The 7,880-nt window shown below is 40.2% G+C and overlaps 1 long non-coding RNA gene across 1 annotated transcript in view; it reads right to left on the reverse strand.

The window, feature by feature from the left end:
* LOC117813285 overlaps nucleotides 1-6,694 on the reverse strand; it is a 109,265-nt gene extending 102,571 nt beyond the window's left edge. Inside the window, exon 1 of the long non-coding RNA XR_004631387.1 lies at nucleotides 6,631-6,694. This is a non-coding gene — a long non-coding RNA (uncharacterized LOC117813285). The remainder of the gene's footprint in view (nucleotides 1-6,630) is intronic.
* Nucleotides 6,695-7,880: the final 1,186 nt, after the last annotated feature.

Consider the following 7,880-nt stretch of genomic DNA (forward strand, 5'->3'; position numbering starts at 1 on the left):
AAATTTCTGAATTAATTATTTGTATTTTAAATTTAAATTGTATTTTTATTAAATTACTACTATTATTATTTTTATGTACAGCAGTTTGAATATTATTGTATGAGAAGTCTCTCTCTCTCTCTCTCTCTCTCCTCTCTCTCTCTCTCTCTCTCTCTCTCTCTCTCTCTCTCTCTCTCTCTCTCCTCTCTCTCTCTCTCTCTCTCTCTCTCTCTCTCTCTCTCTCTCTCTCTCTCTCTCTCTCTCTCTCTCTCTCTCTCTCTCTCTCTCTCTCTCTCTCTCTCTCTCTCTCTCTCTCTCTCTCTCATCATCAGAACACGATGTGAAGGACAGCACTGAAAATGTTGTTTTCCTTATAAAGGGTATTTTATGTCAAATAAATAACAGCTTAGAAACACACAAGGGGTGTGACTCACACACAAATCCCTGCACTCAAACACACACACCATTACTGAAGCGAAGTCAACGCCCCGGCAACAACGGCTCACTTTCACATCCACGATGTATTTGAAGAAAAGAAGGCTCATTGAAATAAATATATTTTCATCTGCTCTGTGAATACTCTGCATAATTTCAAAAACCAACAAACTCACAACTAATAAATGTCTGAACATCAAACATGGCTTCTCTCTCTCTTGAAGATATATATTCTTTTCTTCACATGGGGTTCAGCTCCACCCATCTCTCCTGTGGCTCCCTACAAAATGCACATAATCACAAACAGCAGTAATATATTCCCCGACCCCTAAACATAAAGCTTTCCACACAATCCCCCGGAGAAGCCCCGGCCACTCTGCTATCATGGCTTTATTCCTTTATAGCAGCAGCTAAGGCTGGAGATGTGAAGCTGCATCTGCCTCCAGCATTCACAGCCGCCCCTCTGGGAGCCAAACTCAGCACATCCAGGAGGCAGAGGCAGCTCAGAGCTGGATACCGCTGCACCTCTTAGATCCCTGTTGCTAGCCTGGCTCTGTTGGTAGGGATCTTGGATGGATAATTTCACCAGCAGTGTTTGCTGGAGGTGAACGCACCCTGAAGACATGTGATAGTTAGTAAACGTCAGCTGTCTCAGAGTCGTCAGCTCTGTCCTGTTCTTGTGACATGAAGAAACTCAGACTCACTTCACCAAAGTGTGGGTCATTAAAGAGCAAAGCATTTTTCAGGCAGGCTGAAAGAAACTTTAATTCATGTTCACACAAAAATAACTCATGCTAGGCTGCAGGAAAATGTCTCTACCTTTGGATCTTGATTGCTAGTCATTAAAATTGTACAATATGTGCCAAAGAAACCTGGAGGATCCATGCATAGTGATAAAACTGACAGAGATACTGCCTCACAAGATAGATTCACCAAATAGTGTTCACTATCCTGCAGTGTTGAAATAACTCCTAACCAGCCTGACCGTGCACGTCACACACACCATGCTTGCAGCAGCCCGACTCCTCACTGGAACTAAAAAGAGAGACTACATCACTCCTGTTTCAGCCTCCCTCCATCTGCTCCTGATACAGTTCTGATCTCCTCCCTTCAGACGTGCCCGGTCATACCCTGAGGTCCTCAGCTGAGGCTCTGCTCACCATCCCACAGTCCAGGCTGAAGACCAAAGGTGAGCCGGCCTTTTCTGTCAGAGCTCCAACCCTCCTGATATTTTATATTTTTACATTTTATATTTTTCATATTCCTATATCTATATATTTTTATTTTTCATATTTTAGTTTTTTATATTTCAATCCATCGATATTTTTATTTTTCCATCTTTATATTTTATGTTTTTATATCATATTTTTGTATTTTATATAGATACAGTTAAGTTTACATACCTTGGCAGAATTTATGATTTTTTTGGGCCATTTTTCAGAGAATATGAATGGTTAGTGGTTGGATGAAGCAAAATTATTATCAAACAACTGTGTTTACTCTTTTTATATCATAATGACAGAAACTACCCAAGAAACCACAAATTCTGCCAGGGTATGTAAACTTATGAGCACAACTGTATACACATTATACAGTATTTATATATTTTAAAGATATGTATATTTTATTTTTTAGATTTACTACATTTCTATTTTGTTATTGTTTTATATATTTTTTTACATTTTTATATTTTGTATCTTTTAAATTTAGTTTTTAGTATTTTATATTTTTCTATTTCAATCCATTAATATTTTTATTTTTCCATTTCATATTATACATTTATATATTTTATATATATATATATATACACATTATACAGTATTTATATATTTTTAAATTGTATTTTTTTATATTTCATTTTTTATATTCACTACATTCTTATATTCCTATTTTTTACATTTTTATATTTTGTATTTTCTATATTTTTAGTTTTTATATTGTATTTTTTATATTTCTGATCTGTTTGTTTTGATTTTGAATCTTTTGTTTTATTTCCTTTTATTTTTCCTCTTCACATTTTTTTTTTTTTTTTTGTATTTTAGTTTCTTTCTTATACTTTCTAACCCTGTTTTAAAAAGTGCTTTATAATTAAAGATTATCATTATGAATAAATCAATATTATGAAACCATGACTCGACCACAGACGATGAACTCAGCTGATAGTTTTAATCTGGAGCAGCTGTCTGTGCCAGAAGTCTTAAAAGTGAAATCATCAGATGATGGGTTTCATGATTTGATGTTATGTGATCCCAAAATGACTTCAGTCAGCAAGTTACATTCTTCAGAACTCTGAGTGTTATATCACAAGTCCTTATGTTACAGAGAGGGAGAGATATCAAAGAGGAAGGACCACGTTCAGAGAACAGAGACTCCCTGAACCCAACACACACACACACACACACAAAGACACACACACACACACCTTCAAATACCACCTGTCTTGCCCTAAAGCTAAAACCAACGAGCACAAGGCTGTCAGAACTCTGCTCCGCCCTACAGATGTGAAGGTGCACACGTCGTGCAGGTGTGTGTGTGCGTGCGTGCGTGCGTGTGTGTGTGTGTGTGTGTGTGCGCGTGTGTGTGTGTGTTTGGAACAGAAGTGCTGAAAGTTCAATCCCTTCACGGAGATCAAAGTGGACTTTCTGGCACCGAGGATCTGATGTGAGCAGCTGGCTGGTTTCCACGTCTACCACTGACCGGGCTAACAGTCCTCACTCGGACTGAGGAAGGTGGCCTTATCAGGCCGCTCTGTGATAGGAGGCGGGCGTGTTAGCTAACAAGACATCAATGAGGAGGCTAACAGTGCAGTGAGTTGTGGCCTCTCAGGACAACAGAAAGAGTCCCACTGCTCCTGCAGAACCCTGAAGGCACCACAAAGGAAAACAGGTGACATGCCTGCAATCAAAGTCCAGCCTGTCACACAAGTCACCTTTCATCACATCAGTACAGGTAAAGGTCAAGGGTCAATCATGATGCTTTACATCATAGGGAATTAATAGCACCCAATCATGACAGGGATTTATTTAGGAGTGAAAGATTCAGGTCACATGACTTTACTTCAAAAGGAACAGCAGAGTATCAGGGACAGGGCCAACCTTTTTTTAATATGCACTTTGAGGTAAAAGTTGAAATGTCAAGAATAAGAAATAGGTTTTCAGAATAACGTTGAAGGTTGCTTCATGTCGACGTCACACTTAAACTGTTTCCAGGTTGAAACCTTCCTGCATGTAAACATGCTGCCTCGCTCATTGCGTCAGTTTATTGAACATTAGTTTAACATTGAGCTCACTTTTTCCAACTCTCAGCTTCAAGTTCAGACTGAAACTAGTCTCTCAGTTTCATGATAGTACCTTCATTTTTTCTCCAAGTGTCCACCTCCGACAGCCAGCAAGACAAACAGGTTTATTCTCCTCACACTAACTCTAAACTTACTGCTGCTGTCAGACTCAACTAAAAACCCCGGTCCATCCTCCTCCCTTTGTCCCGGCACACAAACAGAAAGCCATCTCGTCCCCGTCATAAGAGAAGTATCAGCCGATGTTGTATTTTCCAGCAGCGGTGGAATATCTACTCTCTTATTGTGAGACAAGCTTTTGTGAGTGTGACAGAGAGACCTGTGCCTACCAGAGGGCCTGATCTGTCCTAATGGGGCTTGTCTGGCTTTACAGAGGCTTTTCATTTCTGAGGAAACACAGCAGACGGTTTCACAGACAATTCTACCAGGGTACCTTCAGAAGGTCTGAGGGCTTTAACATGCAGCAACACACACACACACACATGGATCTACTAACAGGAAGGAGTAAGTCTGTGTGGTTGTTAATTGTTTGGGATGCTGTGGGATAATTCACACGATCATTCCTCTTCCCAAGAACTTTAAATGTATTCATGGGGAAAAAGTCTCCACATAAAGAGAGACTCCGGTTCAGAGAGCGGTGTTGTGTAATGCTTCCTGAGTTCACAGCACAGAAAGTGTTGCCTCATGTTCACACAGATGTGAAATGCTCGTGTTGAAGTCTTCTCCCCAAAGCCGTGTCACAGAACAGGCAGACACTATCGAACCCTCTTTCATGTAACATAAATGTTTATTGATTTCTGTCCTCCCCAATCCTGAACCTCAACACTGAATTATTAATAACAAACACATGTCGGTTAATGCTGCTGCAGCATGTCTGTGTGAAGAGGAGCACAGAAAAGACAGCTGCTTTAACCCTCTGACTCATCCTGTGGTGGGATGTTTCCTTTGGTCCACTGGGAACATGAGAGGATACATGATGGTATGTTGTGTTAAGACCGGGGTAAGAGGGTGTGCAGCCATGGATTGTAGGTTTTAAAGCACAGCTCCTAATATCACCCCAAAATGGTATTCACATGTTCTACACTTCCCAAAGGCTGCATGGGATAAGATAAGATTGATATTACTCCTAGTGTCCTATTCCCCCTCTAGAACACTACGCTCCCAACATGCAGGCCTGCTCATCGTACCTAAAGTCTCTAAAAGTAGTATGGGAGGTAGAGCCTCCAGTTATCAGGCCCCTCTCCTTTGGAATCATCTACCAGTCAGGGTCCGGGAGGCAGACACCCTCTCTACTTTTAAGAGTAGGCTTCAAACTTTCCTTTTTGATAAAGCTTATAGTTAGAGCTGGATCAGGCTTGGACCAGCTCTTAGTTATGCTGCTATAGGCTTAGACTGACACACTAGGATCCTGTCTTTCCCTGTCTCTCCTCTCTCTGCCTGTCTCTCACTTTAACTCTTCCTGTCCCATTAAAGTTACTAACCATAGACCTTTCTGGAGTCCCTGAGCTCCCTTGTCTCGTAGGTTCCTCTGGATCTCTGCTGTAGATTCCTTTTTTGGGGTCTGTTATTCATCCTTTCTTTCTTTCTTTCTTTGTTTCTTTCTTTCTTTCTTTCTTCAATTCTTTCTTTCCTTTTCTTGCTTTCTTCAATTCTTTCTCTTTTTCCTTTTTTATTCCTTCCTTCTTTCTATCTTTACTTCTCCCTCTTCTTCTATCTATCTATCTATCTATCTATCTATCTATCTATCTATCTATCTATCTATTTCTCTTTCTTTCTTTCTTTCTTTCTTTCTTCATCCTTCATGTCTCCTTTTCTCATCCCCTCCTTTCCTTCTGTCATTCCTTCACCATTTCTTCTCCTCTTTTTCTTTCTTCTGGTCTCCCTCTCTTCTCTCTTTTCTTAGACCTTTCTGGAGTCCCTGAGCTCCCTTGTCTCGTAGGTTCCTCTGGATCTCTGCTGCTGTGGACGTGGTCCAGACTCCAGCTGCTACAACTACTACTATCCGTCTCCCCACTATCATCTCTCTCTCTCTCTTCATCTCCCTCTATCCCTCTCTCCAACACGGTCTCAGCAGATGTGTGTCTAACATGAGTCTGGTCCTGCTGGAGGTTTCTGCCTGTTAAAGGAAGTTTGTCCTTGCCACTGTAACTTGCTAAATGCTGCAAAGGTCTCTGCTCATGGTGGATTAAGATGAGATCAGACTGAGTCCTGTCTGGAAGATGGGACTGGATCTGATCCGGTCTTGATGTTGATGGGTCTTTGTTAATAATAGAACATAGAGTACGGTCTAGACCTGCTCTGTAGAGCCCTCAGCTGCCCCAGGGTTCCAAACATGACATCAACATGAGGTGAAAAGTGAGATAGCCCTAAAGTGGATCAGGCTCACATGGCAGTGAGCCGTGCTCCAGGCTAACATTAGGAGTGTCAGAGGATCCAGCAGGCCCTGGTAGTGATACACAATGTGGCAGCCAATGACAGAAAAACATCACACTAGAATCAGAGCCAAGATACCTGATCATAAACCACAGTATGGAGGTGTGATGAGAAGTAAATGACTGTTATTCCAAACTGCATTAACACATGCAGACCTTTTCAACAGTTCTGTCCTTTCCAGCGTTACAGCTCAAGCAATAACTCCTCTGTCCCAGGCTGTGATATTACTCATTATCACATCACCCTACAGATTCTCTGGAGTTGTGAAAACTTAATTTATAGAGGAATCTGACACGAGAGCTTTGCAGCACTCGTTCAGAAAATGCACAGATTATTCATGTGAATGTTTTTCCTCCTGAAGGAGTTAGACGTAGTAAGTAAGCTCACAGCATTCATCACAACCAAGGAAACCTCACAGGTAAGGTGTTTGTAGTAGAAATGGAACAATACATCCAGAAGTGTGCTTCAATAAGTGTTTAATTACTCACAGATAGAAAGCCTCTGAGCAGGTCCCCTTCCATGGAGGCTGCCATCTTGCACCGCCATGTTCCTAAAGAAGCACAGAATGGACAAACCTTTAATTTATATTTAATTTAGTGCAACAAAAACAACATTTGGAAGATAAAGAAAGAGAACAGAGGGGTTGTTCTGCACAGGATAAACAGTATTCACCACTGATTAAATAAACATGACACATGGAGGATCACACATATCATGCATCACAGGAGCTTCATGAAACCATGCTTTTGCTTCACGCTCAGGAGGGGTGAGCTAAATGTTCCCATTTCTACACAGAGTCACTTTAAGTCTAACATTTCAATGTGGTTTACATTTTCAAAAAGCATCTATAAATCTAATGCTGAAGATGATCTTGTTGAATATGATTTTATACGCCGATGATTTAATTCTTACATCGTCAGTCTGCTATTTAAAAGTTGTTTAGTGTAGAGCAGGGGTTCCCAAAGTGTGGGTCGGGACCCCCTGGGGGGTCGTGAGATGTCTTCCAGAATGTATTTTTTTTTTAAAGTTATCTAAAAATATTTATCATTATTTATTTTTGTTTATTACCTTGTTTTCTTATGTTTATCTTCCTTTTTGTTTGTACTGTTTATTATTATTATTTCTTTATATTAATGATATAAAAAGAATTGTATTTATCTTTTTTAAATTTTTCTATCCCCTTTGTTGGTTTTGTATTGCTTGTTAACTTGTGGTGAACAAAGAAGTACTGAAAAAATGCAATAAAAACAAGTTGAATGACAAAAGTTATCTAAAAATATTACATTTTACCCATCAGTTAAAAATATCAACAAAACAGAAGCTAAGCTTGAAATAAAACCTTGAAAATATAAAGTGTAATGAGTTTTCTGCCTTTCTTTGTTTCCAGATGACTCCTGAGTTTAGAGTTAGTGAACAGTGAATGATCTAAAGCATCAGTAGCAGCAGGTTCATTCATAACAGGAAACACAGACACATGCTCATATAGGGAGGGTCACTTTCTGCAGACCAGCTAAATGAAGACACATTAAATCACTCTGAGGGACAGGGGGGGTCATGAGTCTTTGGCATCAACCCCTGGTATAGAGTATGCTAGTTGTTGGAATAGACTGTATAATAAATGGACGTAGTATCGGTGATGTCACCTGAAGAGCTGTTTTGAGGCCAATTGTCATCGGGTGCCATAATGGAAATGCTGAACTCATCCTAACTTTGCCTGCGCTGGTGTGAGGTGAAGAGG

The sequence above is a fragment of the Notolabrus celidotus genome, chromosome 5 (assembly GCF_009762535.1).
Source record: "Notolabrus celidotus isolate fNotCel1 chromosome 5, fNotCel1.pri, whole genome shotgun sequence".
In the NCBI taxonomy this organism is placed as follows: domain Eukaryota; kingdom Metazoa; phylum Chordata; class Actinopteri; order Labriformes; family Labridae; genus Notolabrus; species Notolabrus celidotus.